The 19,165-nt window shown below is 43.7% G+C and overlaps 1 protein-coding gene across 2 annotated transcripts in view; it reads left to right on the top strand.

Moving 5' to 3' along the window:
* Positions 1-19,165, top strand: part of HPCAL1 (hippocalcin like 1) — a 64,017-nt gene that overhangs the window by 35,830 nt on the left and 9,022 nt on the right. The window contains exon 1 of one of the 2 annotated variants that reach the window (XM_071548348.1): positions 1,879-1,972. The exons of the other annotated variant lie outside the window; for it this stretch is intronic. The gene's annotated coding sequence lies outside the window, so the exon portion shown is untranslated. Of the gene's footprint in view, positions 1-1,878; positions 1,973-19,165 lie in introns of those variants that run through there. 2 annotated transcript variants of the gene reach the window in all.

Here is a 19,165-nt window from a genome sequence, read left to right as displayed (position 1 = left end):
GGGCTGCAGTGTGTCTGAAGGGCAGGACAGCCTGTAGCCTCCTGGTGCCTTCTGGGAGCCCTAATGCATGGACCTGTTTTGAAAACCCAGTTTAGCTGGTTGAGATAGGCCAAGAGTGGTGAGCAAGACAGAAGCAAGGGATGGTTGTTAGCTAATGTAATCTGCTGTCCTAAAGCCAGCAGCTTACCACATGTTTGTTGGGTTGGACTGGAAAAAGATGTTCCACTTCAGCTCTGCTTCCTAAAATGCACAAAAATATTTGTCAGCTTTTCCAAAAGATTTTTGAATTATTTATCTACAAGGCTGCATTGAATCTACTTTTTATCCTAGCATAAAGGAACATGTAGTGGTTGGAGTGACCAATCTTTTTATATTCACAAACATATTATTATTGTTGAAGTTGTGGAGCAAAGCTTATGTCTTCAAGTCTTGCAATAACTGAAGTTGTCGAGTCTGTCCCTAAGCTGCTGTGCAATGGTATACCCACCAAATTTTTCTTGTCTTGGAGGTAAAAGTCAGTAGTGAGATACTAAAGTTGAGGTAGATGCCTTCGTATGATTTTAAGTGCCTTGTTTTATGTCTCAAATTGCTTTCATCAAAATGATGGCTTACAGTTGCTGTCTAAGCAGTAAAGTATCCAGCAAGTAGTGAGGGCATTTTTCTGTCTGGGATAAGGCATTTGCAGCAACGTCAGGGTGGTGCAGGGCTGGCATGGCATTTGCAAATGATGACTCATAAAACCAGTGCTGTGATTAATTAGTGTTTTCAAAGAACTGAAGCAGTCATTTCTATATTAATAATGGTTGTATCTAAGTGGCACTCTGTTGGCATGAGGTTTCTTTCTGAACAAAAGTTGAAAACAGGTAATTTTGCCATTAAAGCCTGAGTGTGTAGCCACATCAGGCTGTGGGCACAAACTGGGTCTTGTGTTAATGCATTCGCTCCTTGAAGGTTTTTGTCTCTTTGATGCAGAAGGGTTGCTGCTCAAGGTGTAGATATGTGTGTGCTGACTTAGTGATCCCCTTCTTCTTAAAGAATTTCTGTGAGGTTTCAATGGACACATTTTGGAAAAAAATGGATTTTTCAATTCTTACTTTTAAGGGAAGCTGAGTTCTGTACCAGAAGTTCCTGTGATGAATGGGCAACCAACTGAGTGGTCTCCTCCTAACTCCAAAAATTCAGACTGGAGAGCTGTAGAATGCAGAACTATCAGCTGCTGGGAAACCCTCCAACTCTTTCTACCTGCTTGCACCTCTGGAACTAAAGTTTGGCGCATCTCTTGAGATCCTGTAACTTGTTTATGTGAACATTCAAAAATATTGCAAGTACTGACATCTGAAGAGCTGTAGAAGAAAAGCAACAGCCAACTTCTAGTTAGTAGGGATTCAAAGCTGTGGTTGAAGTTACAGAAAGGGATACATAATACCACACTAGCTCTTCTTTCTCTGAAATGTCTACAGTGAAGGTTTGAAGGTGTGAGCTGAAACTTTTGTCAGTGCTCCTGGATCTCCTGCATGGTTTTTGAGGAGGAGGGAAAGGAGAAGACAAGCTGAAAACAGAGCCACCCTCTCTGAGCTCTGTCTTCACACTTTGCTTGCTTTGTGGAGAGACTCAATTCAGTGTTTGAGAGACTCTTATTTTGCCAGGGTAGGAATGGAGATACTGAGAGGCCTAATGGAAATGTGTGGGGTGATGCAGTAACATCTGCTCTCCGTCTTGCCCAGGAATGTTTGAGCGTTGGAAGGATGTAAAATGTAAAACCCATCACTGGGTGGAGCGAGAGTGAACGCGTGGTTTATACATGTGGTTTTGCTTTTTATTTAAGGGGGAGAAAAAAAAGCTAAAAATAAACTGCTGGCTTGCCTCCATTTCCTGGTTCACACAGGGCTGCAGAGGAGTAGCTGAAGGGATGGGGTGGCCAGCCCAGCTTGGAGACCCCCCTGCCTGAGCCCAAGACATCTGAAGGGGCAAGGTAAGGGGACAAACAGAGGGCAGCCAGCACCCTCTTGGGCAGCCAGTGAGGAGCAGGGCTGGTGGTGTGGGACTGGCTCTTCTCTGGGTGCTGGAGGGCGACACTGACGTCAGTTGGTATGGAGGCACCTGTAGGTGTTTGTGCTGTGTGGCATGGCTGCCTGAAGTCCCTCTATGCCCATAACTTGTTGCAGGTAAATGTTTAGGTCCTTCATCAGTCCCAAATGTATGTTTTGGTAGTGAGGGAAGGGGCTGTCTTTAAACCCTAAATCCCAGAGAGTAGTTTAGAGGTCCAGAGTGGTTTAGAGGTCTAGGTCAAACGGGTGAGCAAGCAAAGCAATGGTGAAGCCATCAAAACCTGTAATCTAATTGCAGCCTCCCGTGCTGATGCAGCAGTGTGGTGTTAGGGTGGTGTAACTGGCACCAAAACTTGGCCTGAGAGCCACCAGGACACCATCTGACAGCAGCTGTGCCAGCTCACAGCGGGCTTTGCTCTGCAGGTTGGGAGGAGCACCACTGGGGTGGTTTGCTGGACTGGTGCTGGGAGAGCTGCAGATAGGAAGGAAGAAAGGCAGCACCCACATGAAATGACAGCGCAGCTATTTTTGGGGAGAGTTGCCCTGGGAGTTTATTTTTTCATTAAGGATGCTGCAACATTTGTTTGTTTGTTTTTTAAGAAAACATAATGATACTGTGTAGGCAACGCAGAGGTGATTTAAGTGCTTATAATAGTAAAGTGTTTATGAATAAGTTGACAAAAGCAGTAGGAAGTTGCATTGTTTTCTCTGCTTCTTACAGGCAGAATTGATACTCCCCCAGCTTGTGTCAGTAAGACATTGCAGAGCTGGTTCGGGACCAAGCTGCCAGGAGGGACCTATATGTTCTCCATGTGAGCTAAATTTGAACCTTGTTTGAACCTCCATGAACCCACCTTATTTGTCTTAAATCCAGAAGCTGATGATTTGGACAGATTTGTCTGAAAATCCTCCTAAATTTTACAAGTGATTTTGTGTCATTAGTCCTACCAACATATGTATCATCTGTGTATTTACATTGCGTATTTATACTTCACAGCTTGGTAGTTTCCAGAGGTTTAGACACATCCTGGAAAAATTTGCACTGAACACTGAAGGAGCCTGATGGGGGAATCAGTGGCTTTGGTCCTTTGTGATCTCAGTTTTCTGGCCTGTATTAATGTATTTTCCCCCAGCCTGGAGATGATGATCCTTGCAGGTTCAGCAGTGGGCTGATGGAGTGGCACCAGAGAGGTACAGGCTTGCTGAGCAGTGGGTTGCACATCTGGGGGGGCTGATGAGAAGCATCTGACATTTTAAAAGCATTAGAGCATGATGGATATTACATCTGTATGTAAAAAGTACTTTAAAAATTGTCAGGGTCAGGGGTCAGGTTTCCCATCTAGCTGGCAGAGCATCTGAATGGCAGAACTGCATAGTGAAGGATCTTGCCATACTGGGGACTTTTCTGAGCAAGGATAAAGTTGGCGGGTACAATTTAGTTTCTGGAAGACTGTAGTAAGTTTTGTATGAGTAATGGTGAAGGGACTAATTGTGGGTGGAAGGAGAAGCATGGATGGTGTGGAGGAACAGGGCAATGTGATTTCTTTCCTCCTATTTTTTCCCTAAAGAAAGTTCCAGCCCTCATGGCTCTGTCTCTGTTGAATGGCCCCATGGGGATGCTCTGTCTGTGGCCACTGAGTACCAAAGCACCCAGGGAAGAGACACTCCTGCACTGACTGGAGTAGTGGCACAAGGACTGGGTGTTTGTTTAATGAGGGCTGCCATCACCTTGTCCTTGCTGCTGTTGCAGCCCATGGATATCTAAGGGATGATTTTTGTTGGCTGCAGGTTATTCATCTGCTTGGTTTGCCTGTGTGGGGGAAGAACTGGTTTTAGTGCAGGGATTCCCTTTGGCATATCTGGCAGTTTCAACTTACCTTGAATTTTGTGACTAATTGGTGCAGCAATTGAATTTCGTGTCTGAAGACAGTACTGCAGTCATGTGTGATGGAACAAAACTAATTTTTCTATTTAGCTCCCTTGAAAATACCTTTTAATCTGGCTAGTTTGACCAGTTTTGTTGTTGTTGGTTGGGGGTTTGATGTTTTGAGGTGTGCATGTGTTTGGGGCTTATTTATTATTAAGGAGAAACAAAAATAACTCCTTGCCTCTTTAATGTAATGTAATTAGACAGAGGAACAAGCTATTGAATGGCTCTGGCTAAAGCTGTGAAGAAGTATTTTTAAATTCATGCTGTTGTGTGAAGGATTTTCCTTTTTCTGCCCATCTATATTTTAGCATCTGTTCCTGTAAGAATGTGGAAGGAAATGCGCTGGTTCAGCAGAAACTGAAACCCAAACTAACCTCATGTCGTAGTAAATGCTCAATAGTCTCATTGTCTGTGGGCACTTCAGTAGCAAACCCAGGAAAAAAAACCCACCAAAACCAGTATTGAAACCCTAAATAGATGACAGAGAAAGCACCGAAGCCCTGTTGTTTTCCCCAGCATCCTGCAGGCTCTGTGCTTGTGCCCCACGAACACAAAGCTCGGCAGCAAACCACCGGGAGCTTTGTGCTGCGGCTCGGGGTGCCGGGCGTGGGGTGCTGCAGCCGGTGGTGCTGGAGCCTGGATTCGCTGTCACCTGGATTCCCTGTCACCGGCAGGGCAGCGGCTTCCTGCCAAAGCTCTTTATGAGCTTTCCGCGGCTGGCTGCCATGCATCCCTCAGAGTCCTCCCGTCCTTTCACCCTGTGCTTCCCCACTTACATAACTGACTTAGGCATTACCCTCCCTGCTCTCCTTGCGTGCCTTCAGCACTCCTGCATCACTTGGCCTCTTTGCTTCAATAAATAACTTTCTAGCCAAGTCAGTCCTTAGGTGAGGCTGGAAGTATTTTGAATCAGAGGCACCAAGTTTACATTCTTGCCTATTTAGTTTTGCAGATCTGTTTCATACCTAAACTCAGTGGGATTATTTACTGAAAGTATATGGAGAACAGTATTTCTTATTAAAAAGAAAAAAAAATCCTGGTAGCTTGTGAACCCATGGTACTTCCTCAGGTCAGAAACTAAAAGGGGAGTGGATTTTTTTTTTAATTGCTTCTTCAGACTGAGAGAAGTGTAGAGATTAGTAGAGCATAAACAGGAGGAACCAAAGCAACTCTCAAGTGTTTCAATGATTTGAGTAGCTAATTTGTTTGGTATGAGTTGTCACTGAGCCTTCAGTCTGTCACTTAGGGTTTTATTTTATTAAATACAACTAAATAAATAAATCATGGAAATGGAGTTTCTAGCTATTGTGCTCCAGCATAACTGCATATACATTCTTCAGTCCCACATGCAGGATTGCTCAATCCGTGCTGGTATTCCCCAGCTGAGCTTTTCCTTCCAAGGTATTATCATGTATGAGGAAAGTGATCCTGCCCTTCTGCTCTTGTGAGGCCCCCCCTGGAGCACTGCATCCAATTCTGGGGTCCTCAGTGCAGGAAAGCCATAGATCTGTTGAAGCAAGTCCAGAGCAGGCCATGAAGATCATCAAAGGGATGGAACACCTCTCCTGTGAAGACAATCTGAGAGAGATGGAGTTGTTCACCCTAGAGAAGGCTCTGAGGAGACCTCATTGCAGCCTTTCAATATAAAGGGGATTATAAAAAAGATGGAGAAAGACTTTTTGGGGGGGCCTGTAGTGACAGGACAAGGGGCAATGTTTTTAGACTGAAAGAGGGTAAGTTTAGTTTGGACATAAGGAAGAAATTTACTGTGAGAGTGGTTAGAACCTGTAACAGGTTGCCCAGAGAAGCTGTGAATGCCCCGTCCCTGGAAGTGTTCAAGGGCAAGTTGGATGGACCTTTAAGCAACCTGGTCTGGTGTAAGGTGTCCCTCTCCATGGCAAGGGGGTTGAACTGGATAAAAGTCGTTTCCTACTCAAACCATTTTGTGATTATGTGATTATTCCAGTGAGATCTGGTACCAAAATCTGCATTTGTTTACTGGCAAAAGCTAATATTTATACTGTAATTTAACAACTGTAGGCACTACTGCTCGGTGAAGGTAAGCAAAATTCTTCTGTCTTGGGTGGAAAAAATGTTCTTCAAGTTTAAGAGATAAGACCTCTAATATTTTCAGTCAAGGTAAATTTAATGGTATTTTATGGGCTGGAAGGCAACAGTAGGAAAAAGGACCATAACCTTTTGAAGGAGAGGAAGGATATGTTTTATTTTAGGCTTGACAAGTGTTGCTATTTGTCAGGCAGCTCCTCTTTATCCCTAGCCCCTGTCCTTGGACCTGCTCAGGACTGATTTGAAAGGACTGTCCACCTCATCTGTGCGGAGTTATATTTGCTGCTGCAAGATGTATTTCTGCAGACAGCTGTCTGGCAAAGCAGGGAAGTCCCATCAGCTGCCTTACAGCTTAAATTATCTGCTTTTTGGCACAGCAACAGGCTCCTTTTGGCCTGGTGCATGGTGCCTGCAACAGCTCAGCTGCCACTTCTCTGCATCACAGCGGGAGCCCTCCAGCATCCTGCTTTTGTGTTGGGGCAGCCACTGGCAGGTGTGATTCCCCTTGCAGAGCCAGAGCAGCAGGCTTTGCCACTTGTTAACATTAACCTGTACCAGCCTAAGATGTGCTTTTAACAAAGAAATGGGAGCTCCCACTGCTTAAAACCAGGCTACTCATGTGAAACGTAGTGCAGGTTGCAGTGTGTGCATTATACAGATTTCTCCAGGAAAGCAGCAGGCTTGGAAATGCTGGCACAGCAACAGCAGAATCAAGAATTGGATGGTTTTTAGTGGGGTTATTTGTAGGTAGAGAGTGGTGTTCTGTTTCTGAGAAGCTCTGTGAGCTCTACCTGAGGTGCTCCCAGCAGCCCCTGCAGCCTGGAGGAATGTGCTGCCCCAGCTTCCCTCCCTGCTGGAAAGAGTGGTTTCTGTGGAGAAGCAGTCAATTTCCATAGGAAAAGTCAATTTGGGGGTTTTATGCATATGCAAATTTTATTCACTGGTGTACCAAGACATGTAGGGGCTTGACAGTTTTTCACAACTCACATGTCAGCAGTGATGGGCCATCGGAGTGAGTGCCTGGCTGAGCAGACTTGTGCCTGGCCAAAGCTACCTGCATGTCCCAGTGTACATCCAAATACCACTACTGCACTGCTCGGTTTTGGTGAACTTGTGGTATTTTTGGACAGTTTCTCCCCATCCGTTTGCAGATCAGTCCAGAGGGCCTTTCTGATTTGCAGAGCATCATGTTGTGTTGCTCTGGTCTGAGTGTTGCTTGGAGCTAGGGGAGGAATTGTGCCCTGTGGCCCAACTGGTGGGTTAGAGCAGCAAAGATGTAAAATTGAAAAAAAAGGAGGTGGGGAGGGGAAGATGCTTTTCTCAGTGGTGAATATTTCATTGACTATAAGCACTATGTGTAAATGTGCATGAACACATTTGCTAAACTGCTTCCCCTGCCCCTATGGTGGATCCTGAGGCTCCTTCACACTCCAAGGAGGCTACAACCTGGTCATAGCACTTGGGGGTATTTTCAGTCACCTTTATCACTGCTCTAGTAAAAGGGGATTTTTTTATTGTTTTTTCAGAGCAAACTGCCTTGCCTCATGGCCTTTCTGTTTGTTGCAGCTGTTCCTCTGATGTGCCAGATCTGAATGTCATTCTTTAGGTGGAAAACCCCTTAACCTTATTCTGAATAAAGTAGAAATATATATGTGTTAGAAGCTGCACTTGCTGAAAATATTTTCTTGTACACAGATCCTATTGAATAGCAAATAGAGAGTGATTGTGGTATCCCCTAGTTGAGGCTGTGGTTAGATTTGTTTGGTTGGTTGATTTTGTACAACCATGCTGTTTTGTTTATAAAATAAATAGGCTGTTATTCCCTGTTCATGCACTGGATGAATGGTAGAAGTGGTCCTTCTTGGTCACCAGACAGAACTGGAGAGGAAACTGAAGATTTTTGTGTGACTTGCATCAATAGCTTTTACATGTGAAGATGTTCCAGTAAGGTGTCAGATCTCTTATTTCTTGACATTATTTTCCTTCTGATCTTTACATCTCTTCCACTAGACCTTCTCAGCAGATGAGTTTTGAAGCTCCACATTTGGGGGTGCACAGATCAGGTATCTGGTACCATGACACTGCCATTTTCTATCAACATGAAAGATCAGGACATCATTATGACAGAGCAGGGTACCCTGAGGAAGGCTGGCACAGAAAAGGCATGAAAAGCAGGGGGAGCCCATCTCTGAACAGGGGAGAAGCTGCTCATCTGGAAGCACAGAGAAGAGTCCAGGCAGAACTGCACACAGATTGACCCAAGGCACTAAGGTCAAAAGGCAAATCCCCTTCTTGGATGAGTTCCCAGTGCAGATAAGGAAACTTGATGTTGAGGTGAGACTTTGTCCAAGATGGTGCATGTGGTGCCAGGGGCCAGGAATCATGAGGTTGTCAGTGCACTAAGTGCAGGGAAGGATTTCTGTGACATGGGGAAAGGAGAATGTGTGTCTGAGAGGAGGTGAGAAGAGCCTGATCAGTCAAATCAGGAAAGCCAAGGCTGATGTGGGAGTGATGGCTCTTTATCCATGTATATAGCAGAGGGGAAGTTTTTGAAAAGACAATGGTGGGGCCAGAGCAAATGTGGTCACCAGCACTGAATACATTTAGGCTGGAAGTTAAAAGATGATTTTGAGCCAGTAGAGAAATAAGGCCATGACTGGCGTAGTGGGAGCAAAGCCTGGCTGGCTTTTGAATAAAGCTCAGGAATAAAGGTAATGAGTGACACTACATCTGCCATATCCAGGCCTGAACATGGTATTTCCAAGAGGAGCAACTTGTCTTTAGGAATATTGAAAATAATGAATACTGACTACATTAAAGTACAAGTATATTGAGATATATCCACTCTGACATAGGTCTGTACAAAAGCCATTATAAGAAAGCTGAACAAGGAAAGCTTATAGGACATAAAGGAAGCTTAGAAACAACAAGAAACAGGGAAGTAACCTGTGATAACTAAGCTGAATTTGCAGGAACAGTGGCACTCAGCATCTTTGCTTCAGTGCATGCCTGTGGTGAATACGCTACCTCTCCAGGGCTGGGACTCAAGTGGGTCTGCCCCCTCACTCTTGCCTGCCAATTTGGTGTTGACATGGGCTGTTTCTTACTGCACTTTGCCTTTTTTCAGCCAAACAGAATCACCTCCTCAGCTGAGTGCTCAGTGTTACTGCCGTGGTGTGAATTAGTAGAGAAAATCCAGGAGTTTTATAAGAACAGTACATTTACTGAAGGCAGTTTGCTGTCACAAGAGTTCACAGTATATTCTGAGTTGGAAGGGACCCACAAGGATCATCAAGTCCAACTCTTAAGAGAATGGCCCATGAGAGGATTGAACACACAACCTTGGTTTATTAGCACCATGCTTTAACCAACTGAGCTAATCTCAGGGTCAAGTAATATGACAGATAATTTCTATGAGAAATACTTTTGACTCTTTCAATCCTTTGTAAAACAGGGCAGGAGTTGCTAACTTTCCCAAATTTGGACCAACTGCAGTTTTGATGACTGTCTTGGCAGGTCAAAATTACAGATGTCTGTTCAAAACCTGTGGGTAATTGCTTTGTGCAAAGCCATTCATGAAAGAATTTTTTCCTCCAGGAATGTGAGGTTTGCTTATTCAATCCCATTTCAGAGCAGTGCCATTTCTTGCTGTAGTGAAATGCGTGCACAACTCAGTTCTTTCTGACTTGCCTATGGCTTTGCTTTTGTTTGGATAATATAATTTCGTATTTTTTTTCCACATTGCTTCTTAATCTGTCTAGCCTGATATTTTCCAAACCTGTGGTTTCCTTCATTCTCTCCCTTATTTTCTCTTACTAAATCTTCCAACCCATTGACAATATCTGAGATGTAGATTTAAGCAATTTTGACACAAAATGAGTCGCCTTCTATTGGGTTAATAGGCAGTGGGTGCTCTAGCAGACTAAGGATGGGTTGAAAAACAACAAACAGGCTTCCTGCTGTAGACTGATGCTCAGGGTGAATTACAGAGCAGATGAGGGTTGTTACAACTGAATATGTAAACTAAAATGGACAGATAAGGTAATTGATGTGGTAATGTACAGAGGAAAGATCTGTGTGGTTTGCAAATATGTATTACTGTGTTTAGAGTCTGATTCTGCTACAACCAAGCAAAGTAAATAATCCACAGGTATTAGTGTTTTTTTGTCAACGCCAGTTATTTGCTTATCAGCACTGTTGCCCAACCTATGGGTTACCCTGGCTCTAGTCTGGTCTGGTCCACATGTGGGACCATGTAAGAGGCAGGAGGGAGACAAGAGAGGGAGGTCTGGTGTGGCTGCAGAGGTGGAGAGACGGGGAAGAGGCTGGGAAGGATGGGTGGAGCAGATTGAATGTCCACTGCTGCAGCCCTATAGGCCATAGAGAAAAGGGCTAAAAGGTAGATGGGTCTGAGAAATGGTGTGATGTAGAAATGACATTGGAAAGTGTAAATGTACACTTTGATTTTCCTTTTTCAAAAAAGGATGCACTTGAAAGGCAAATTGACTCTGCACCTTTGGTGTCAGAGCTGAGAGCCCTGTCCTGGGTTTTTACAGGCTCTTTTGCTTGGATGGTGCCAGTCACAATAGGACTGTGGGCAGCTCAGCCTTGCCCTTCCCACCAATATGTTAGGAACTGCAGTGGGATGGCCACATGCCCTGGGAGTGCTCCGTCAGCCTTCAGCCAGGTTGCAGCCAGATAGGACTTTGTTCCAGCAGGAGCTCTTTTTGGTCTTCGGCAGAGCTCAGAAGGAGTTTTATTTAAATCCCTGGTCCTTTCTGTGAAGTATAGGAAGTAGGAAGTGCTTCCTCCCTGTAGATCTCTATCCAACGCTTTTGTCCACTTTTTTACAGTCCCACCCTGCTGGAGTTGCTCCAAAACCCAGCACACCAGAGCCATGCACTATTGTTCAATGGGATCATCCTTAGCTGTAGCTCTTCTTCTTTTCCAAGACAGAAAGTTTTGGCACCAAAACACTGAAGACCTCTGCCTTGTGCTATGGGATGTATAAATGCCTGTCTGTCCACTCTGCCCCACCATCCCTCCTGCACTGAAAATGTTGGTGTTGCAGAGGAAATATGAGGGTCGTTCTTCCTCTAGGAGTCTATTTGATACTTGTTGCTGCGTTTTAGTTTAAAGAAGGTCTCAAAATAGGTCTGACAAGTCATGATCTCTGCAATAGAGGGTCAAGAAGCTAAAAAAATAGTGTTAACTACAAGAATGCAAGGGTCTAAAATGCTTTTGAGGTACTTGCCTACTCTCTTCAGAGCAGGGGCGTGGAATTGTGAGACTATTTCTGTTGTGCTGGGTTTATCTCAGAAAAGTCCAGTAGCAGGATCATGCCTGTGAATAAAAAGAGACTGAATGACAATCTCAGTCAGGGCTGAGACTCAGTCAGTGTCAGCTGGAGTATCTACCTAGTGCTTCCACAGTTCTGACTGCCTTCAGCTGAGAAGACAAAGCTTTACCTTCTTGTGGCAGGAACCTCTTCCCTAATGCCAGTGTCACTCCAGATGTCTGCACTGTTCATGGAACTGACTCCTCTGACCCTAAAAATGGTACCTTTGCCCGCCTTCTCTTTTCAATATCTGTACTGCCAACAAAAAGCTGTTATGTTAGCAGGCTTCAAGGTGAAGGGAAGCAGCCTTGCTGTTGTGTGCTGAAATGTGATGTGTGCACACCCCGGGAGAAGGCTTCACTTCAGAAACTTTCAATTAGTGCATCATTCTTCACCATCAGAGCCCTCCTTTTACCCACTGCTGTGGCCTTTAAACACTTTTTTCCTGTTCCTCTGAAGAGGAAAAAATAAATGATAAATTATTGTGTTGATCTTACGCAAATGTTGCATTTACGGAAAGATCTTGTTGACATGGTTTCTCACACAGGATACCTTCTCCTTCTGCAGAAAAGTTGCTGAAAATTTCCAGGAAAATAGATAATGTCATCCTTGAGGAAGGGATATTTAAAACCCCAAAAATACCGTCAGCCTTTTTTGGATCTTGCTTTGTAAAAAATGCAGAATTTGGTCAAGATGTTTGGTTTAGTAGGATTTTCTTTAGCCCCTTCAGAAGTGGAACAGCCTAGTAGTTGATACCAGGTGGAAGTTACGGTCTTTTCAGAGACCAGAGTTATAAATTAAAAGTGTATGAGGTCAGTATCCTGGTATGGTCATACTCAGGAGAGCTTACCTCTCCATGGCCTGATGTGTTAAAACCTTACAAATTAGGTGCTTTTTTTTTTTGTCTTTGCTAAAATGAAGTTGATGAAGATTGTGCCATCTGAAAGAGAGACCTTAAGGGGATATCAGGAGTAGATTTTCTCCCTCATCCCCTTCCCCTTATGTGAACATCCATCTTTGACGTTACTATTGAGAGAAGGCACATTTCCTGTTTTTCCAGTCAAGACCTTCACCGATGCAGCACCAAGGCGGTGGGAGAGGATGTGCCCCATATGTGGTCTCAGGTGGAGGTCAGCTCTTTTCATCCCATGCCTTGTTGAGATGCTTCCTGCTTCAAATCCATCACATCTCCTTCCTGTTACTGTACCCAGTCAGAGAGGAAAATATACCCATTTGGCCACTACTGGCATCACTTAGATACAAATATAAAATTCAACATGATTTGATTTTCCATTTGCTGTCTTACCCAGCCTGGTAACAGAGGCTCAGCTCCAGGCAGCCCTCACCCGCAGCGCTCAGAAAAGCACATTTGGTGTGGATATTGCTGGGGATGGAGTCCTGTGGTGGAGGTTAATGAGAAAAGTGATGTCTTGAGTGCAGATTGCATGGTTTGCTTCCAGGATGATTTGCATTGAAGTGTTAAATGCTACACAGAAGTGCCAGAAGAAAAGACGGATGCTGCTCTTGGTGCCCCTAAAAATACCAGTCTCCTTTATCTCCTCTGATGTGGAGAACTCCCTTTCTTGGAGACAGACAGTTATATTGCTCTTCTGCATAATTTATAGTGAACGCACTTAAGAGCAAATCATACTGTTGAGTGTTCAGGATTAATGAAAGTTGCAACTACTTAATGTGTGGGCAGGGACTGGAAGTGTCCTGCCATGCTGCTGCACCAGTCTCCTCTTGCCTTGGCTTTGACTGTTGGAAGAGTCCAGTCAGTGCAGTCTCTGGCAGCTCAGTGAAGCGGTGGTGCCCATTTTTTTGGATTTTGTAGGAACTAGTCGCAAAATCATATGGTTTGCTGTTTTCTGGAGACATTCTCTCATTTTTAAGGATGGAAAATGAAGAGGTGAGAGCAGGTATTACTTGTATCCCTGAGCATCAACCATGGCCAGAGAGATGGTCTGTCATATCACTGCTGGTCAAAATGGCACATTGTGTTCAGGATCCACCTAAAAAAAGGAACATCAATGCATTACTCATCTCTGTGAACGTTTGGTCTGGGGTTCGCACCATCCAGGCACTGCCTGGGGCAAACACTTACAGGTGCCCTCACACACGTTGCCTGCGGGGAGCCACCAGCTCTAGTGTACATTGGCAGGGCAGACCTTGCCATTGAGGGAGAACAGCAGGATGTTGCCCAGATGGGTGTCCACATCCCAGCACAGATGTTGGTGGAGTTCAATACGAGGTAATTGCTATTGTGTTCTCAAGGCACAAAGGCTTATGATTACCCTGATGCTAACCTGCACACAAACCTTGCATCATATTCTTGATGTGATGCTCTTGTCCAGAAGGTGTCCTGGGGACGTGGCTTTCCTGCACAGGATAGTATTCAGTGTACTTCTGGCTCCTTGATTTTAAAAATTAACTTTGAAAAATCCCTCTGTGATGTGTAGAGCTTGGTCTTCTGCTGCTTGAAGTGCTGCATCCAGGAGAACCGGGTTCCTTCCTTGCAGGTGGGATAACATTCTCATAGAGTTATTTTACAGAGTTTTTATTTCACAGAGGGTTTATATCTCTGCAAGGGAGGTAAAAAACAAGCAAACAAAAAAGTTAAACTCTAGGTTTGCCATTAGATTTTAAACTTGAGTGTGTTTTTGTCATTCAACAAACAGGAAAATAAAGGTGTGAAACAATTTGATTACTGTTATTAGTGGTTACTGCTGAAGAGGAAAGAGAACACTATTTTGAGAAGAATTTTGGTGTAGTGGAATGTATTTTTACAAGGAATTTAACCAGCGATTTTGTACTATTTTAAAGCCATAATTGATGAAAAAAAAAATGGTACCTTAGAAAGCTAGATAATATATAATGGATGCACTGATATTAGATTTAAGATTTTTAGGAAAAAACCCAAACAGATAGTAGTAGAAATTGTTAAAAATAGCTGAGTATTTGGTAATTGGAAGTGTTGGTTACAAAGAGTCTGTCTCTTTTGTTTAATTTTTTTTCTCCCCAGTGTTTCAGTACTTTTAGTTAATAAATGTTGGTTGAATTTTTGTTAAAGGTAGTTAGTTGGCATATCTGCAAAGCCACCTTTTGGAGCATCTTTTTGCTAAGCATACCCCTGCTAAATAATGCACTTTTAGTTAAAAAAAGGTTTCTTTTCACTCTTCGAAAGCAAACCCAACTCTCTTGTATGGTTTGTTTCAAATTAGATACCCTGAAATCCCCTGGATTCCTCCAAGACCCGTATCTCAACACAGTACCTGCAGCTGGGGAAAGGAAGGATGTCAAATCTCTTCTTTGTTTTTCACTTAGGCATCATTAGTGAGGATGGTCTTCCATACCTGCCCTCTAAGGGCTGGTTATCACCTCTCGCTGTCTCGTTAGCTAGTGTCATTGCCTCAAACTCTCCGTCTTTTCCACATGAATGGCTCTGATGCTGTAGGATTTGCTCTTGTTACTGCCAGAGTTTGGCTCTAATTCTTCTGAAATTTAGTCCAGGTTCCTTTCTCCCAGGTGTGTGAGTATTCTGTAGAGCATTTTTCTCTGCTTTACGTTCATCAATTAAATAAATGCATGTATGAAACTTCTAAAATCCAAGGACAAAACAGTCCAACCATGCTACTTCTGTGGTTTTAATTATATTAAAAATATAGTGTCCTGTGCTAATTTTTATCACTTTCCTTTTTCTAAAAATATACTCTCTTATTTCCAACTTTCCATCAGGCACCCTCTCCTCTCCTGCAAGCCAGTATTCACAGAACTTGATTTAAAATTATGTATCACAATAGTATATTCAGTGAACGTGACGTGGGTTTTTCCTCAGGCAACCCAACCTTCTCAGAAAAAGACCTTGTACACTAAGACATTGTGCTGACATGTTTTCTTTGCTCTGCAATATTGTGTAAACAAACTAATTTTTTTTAAGCCTTGCCAACTTTGCAGTGTCTTTAAAAATAGGGCTGGCTGCTTCTCCCTTGGTTTTGTTTAAAAGAAAAAAGGACAAAGGGAGGAGACAAGGAAAATCCACTCCTGATTTTCTTTTCCTGTCTGTAATCACAAGCTGCCTTGCTGCCCAATCTGCTCCCACCCAAATTAACCCAATTTCCTAATTTACTCGAAATATTTCTGTGCTTTTCTTACTGCATTGGGAATATTTGTCCTTTATAATAATAAGCTCTCCTACTCTGAGCTGTAGAACTTTATGGAGAGCTCCCCAAGGAAATGCCACTTTTCTGGTCCCAGCACAGGTCTCATTCTTTCCTCATTAGCAGCAATTCGTGAATGTTTGGGAGTGGTTTGCGTTTCTTTTGTTTCTTTGCAGTGGGTTTGTAACCGTGCCCTCAATGGCAAACTCGCATTTCCTGGTGATGGGAGTCAGTGTCGGGGGCGGGGACGGGCAGTGGGTACCAACGGGTGCAGCAGTGTCAGCATGCCTTGGATCCTTGTTGTGGCTCCAGCGACTGGGAAGATCCTGCCACTGTGATCTACAACTGCTTCTTCACCACACACTGATGATTTGAATGCAAAATGGTTCTCAGGTTAATGCACTGATGCTTGATGTCAGTGACTAATTGATTTTTCCCTGTAAATCAGGAGTATAATCCTGAGTAAAGTGACTTCAATAGATGCGAACAATTCAGAGACCTGTAAGTGAGTATCTCAGCCCTTGCAGCTGACTGCATGAAATGAACATGCCAGTCTGGAAATAGTCCTTTCTCATAGCTATTTTGAGGATTGGAGTCTTTGTAATTATGTCTGTCTTTGGCAAGCTGGGGGTAGTAGGTGGTTATTTATAATGGGTTTTCCTCCCAGACGTGGAATCAGGTTTTCAAGACCACACAGTTCCTGGATATGTGTTTGTGGATAAACTTATCCAGTAAGGTGGGTCGAGGTCTCTTAGCAATTCACTCCACCCTTCGGAAGGACATTCAGTGTATATACCTGAATTGTTACTGTGTTTTCTGGAACTGTAATGTGGGTGATATGCAGGGTGGTCCTGGTCTTTCCCCCACTCTTTAATACACTGCTGAAAAGGATTGAACTGGAAAATAAGTTGCAAATAAGCAACGTTCTTTATTTAAATAAACGCATGGTAAGTGAAAAAATTTAAAGCCCATTTATTTGTTTAGTTTTGATCTGTTTTTCACTTGTCAGGTTTCATTTCTGTTTCCCTGAAGGCATCAGGGGAAGCAGTTTCAGCTCCTCTGGACTCCAGCCTTTCACATCTCAAACCTGCACCATTTCTGCAGGGTTCAAATTTTTCGCGGCATTATTGAGTGAGTTTTCTCTTTCATCTTGCTGCTTCTATTATTAGCTTTTCAAGAGGTGCAGATACTCCTTTTCACACTTTAGACGTTATCAAAAGGTGTTACTTTTGACCCCGTGTCTGCAGCCTGGGAAGAGAAACAGGTGCTGCAGTGGCTGGTATGTGGGTGTCGGCTTTTGCTGCAGGGCAGGAAAGAAGTTCACATGAGTTTACCAGGCAGGACCAGATATCTATAGCAACGTATTTGTATATCCTGTGCCTTCTGTGTTGCAACACTCGTTGCTTAGGATACTAGCATTAAAACATGTAACAAAATCTGCTCTTTACTCCGGAGTTCATTATCTGTCCCAGCCTCTTAACTGCTCATTTCCCCTCCCAGTTCAGATCAGAACCGCTGACCAGCCCTGGGCAAAGCATGGTCCAGAGGATGTCATTGTAATCCTGTTTTCCATCCTGTTGCTACATGATCTTTTTTTACCACTAAATTAGCTGGGGTGCCGAACAACCCGTCTCCCTCTTGGCAGCTTGGGCCACGGGAGCTCGAGACTTGTTGAACACATCTGTGTGTTGGCTTTGTTGAACTCTGGTGCTACCAGGGCACAAAACATTTTCCTGAATGGTGTGTTCCTGAAGTGTAGCAGCACAGATCTTTAGTGACTGAGGCTTTAATTTGGACTACCTGTAAAGTTTTTGTGGTTTTTTGTTGGGTTGTTTTGTTTGTTGTGGGGTTTTGCTGGGGGTTGTTGTGGGGTTTTTTTTTCTTTGTCTTGTTATGTGTTTTCGGTTTTTTTTTAATACAAGGATCAAACTTTTAAAAAGAGAGCCTCAGAAGATGGCACCATGCTTGCTGAATTGAAGGACCTTCTTATGATTCTCATCTTCACCTGGCCATAGAAAAAGGATACTGGGGGCATTTCACAGAATGATTGATATTGGCAGGGAACTCTTGAAATCATCCAGTCTACCTCTCCCTTCTCAAGCAGAGTCACCCAGAACAGGTTGCCCAGGACCATGTCCAGTGCCTACAAGGATGGAGACTGCAGTTTCTCTGGACAACCTATGCCAGTGCTTGACCACCATTGCTGAAAAGCAGTGCTTCCAAGGAAAGCCTTTCTTACAGGGTTATAGGGTCCCTCTGGGTTAAATCCTTTTGTCTCTTCTGCACCCTAATGCATCAGTGCTTTAGGTCTTTTAATAAAAAACCCTTTTGCCCCTGTTGAAATGGTTCTTGCATTTCAGACCAACCCAGAGCAGCCTTTGCTGCTTGGCTTATGCTGTTCATTTTCTTTGGGCTCCTGCAGTCCTGGAGGGCACTGTGCTACAGCTTCATGACTCTAACAGATCTGACACGTTTGTTCTGCTTTGTAAGTGAGCACTGCAACAGAAATGGTGCCACACTTTCCCTGCAAAGCAGATAGCTCAGATAATACAAAGTATATTCGTTCTGTTTCTCTGTGCACTATCTTTCTCAGCTGGAGAGCACCTCTGTCCTACAGACAGGCATTTCATCAATTTTCCTCTTTTTATTAACACTAAATTAGTATCCAAGGGGGTTTGCACAAGGAAGTACATCTCTAAGGAGTCATTCCTCCTTTTGCAGCTGTAACTGATTCACTAAGAGGATCCCATCAGGAGCTCAGTTCAAGGCAGTTCTGCCTTCAGAAGGTTTGCAGTAAAAAGCTGTGTTGGTCTCTGCCTTTCTGGGTTACATGCTCAAAGCACACTTTTACCTGCGGTAACTGGTGGTTGACAGAGAGTTCATGTGAAAGTTGGCTGCACTGAGCTTTGTTACAAGTATTTCAAATACTTCAGTGCCTGGATGTTGACAGCCAGTCCATCTGTTGGTAAAAACACAGAATTGCTACTTTAGCTGTTTCAGAGTTTGCTATAGTTACTTACAGTAGTGCTGCATAACTGGGCGTTGTGGTTTAACCCCAGCTGACAACCGAATGCCACACAGCTGCTTGCTGACTGTGTGAAACCTGTGGGATGGGGAGGAAAATTGGGGGGAAAAAGGTAAACTGAGATAAGAACAGTTTAATAATTGAAATAAAATAATATTATAATAATGATGATAATAATTGTAAGGAAAAGGGAGATAAGAAAAAAAGGCAGTGCAGTAACACCCAAGAGGAACAAATGACTCACAGTACAATTGCTTGCCACCCACTGACCAATGCCAGTCCATACCTGAGCAGTGATCAGCCCCCCTGCCTGGCCAACTCCCCTCAGTTTACATACTGACCGTGATGAGGTTCTATGGCATGGCATATCACTTTGGTTACCTGTTCTACCTCTCACCTTCTTGTGCACCTCCTCACTGGCAGGGCATTGGAAACTGAAAAGTCCTTGATTTGGAGTAAGTACAACCTAGCAACAGCTAAAACTTTAGTGTGTTATCACATTATTCTCATTAAATCTAAATCACAGCACTGTGCCTGTTACTGTCCCAGCTGAAACCAGGACACCAGTGTGTGTCTCAGCCTCAGTAAAAGACCTTTTCA

Source organism: Pithys albifrons, chromosome 2, assembly GCF_047495875.1.
Source record: "Pithys albifrons albifrons isolate INPA30051 chromosome 2, PitAlb_v1, whole genome shotgun sequence".
Classification (NCBI taxonomy): domain Eukaryota; kingdom Metazoa; phylum Chordata; class Aves; order Passeriformes; family Thamnophilidae; genus Pithys; species Pithys albifrons.
The sequence above is the reverse complement of the archived record's forward strand: the minus strand, read 5'-3'. Positions and strand labels throughout refer to the sequence as shown.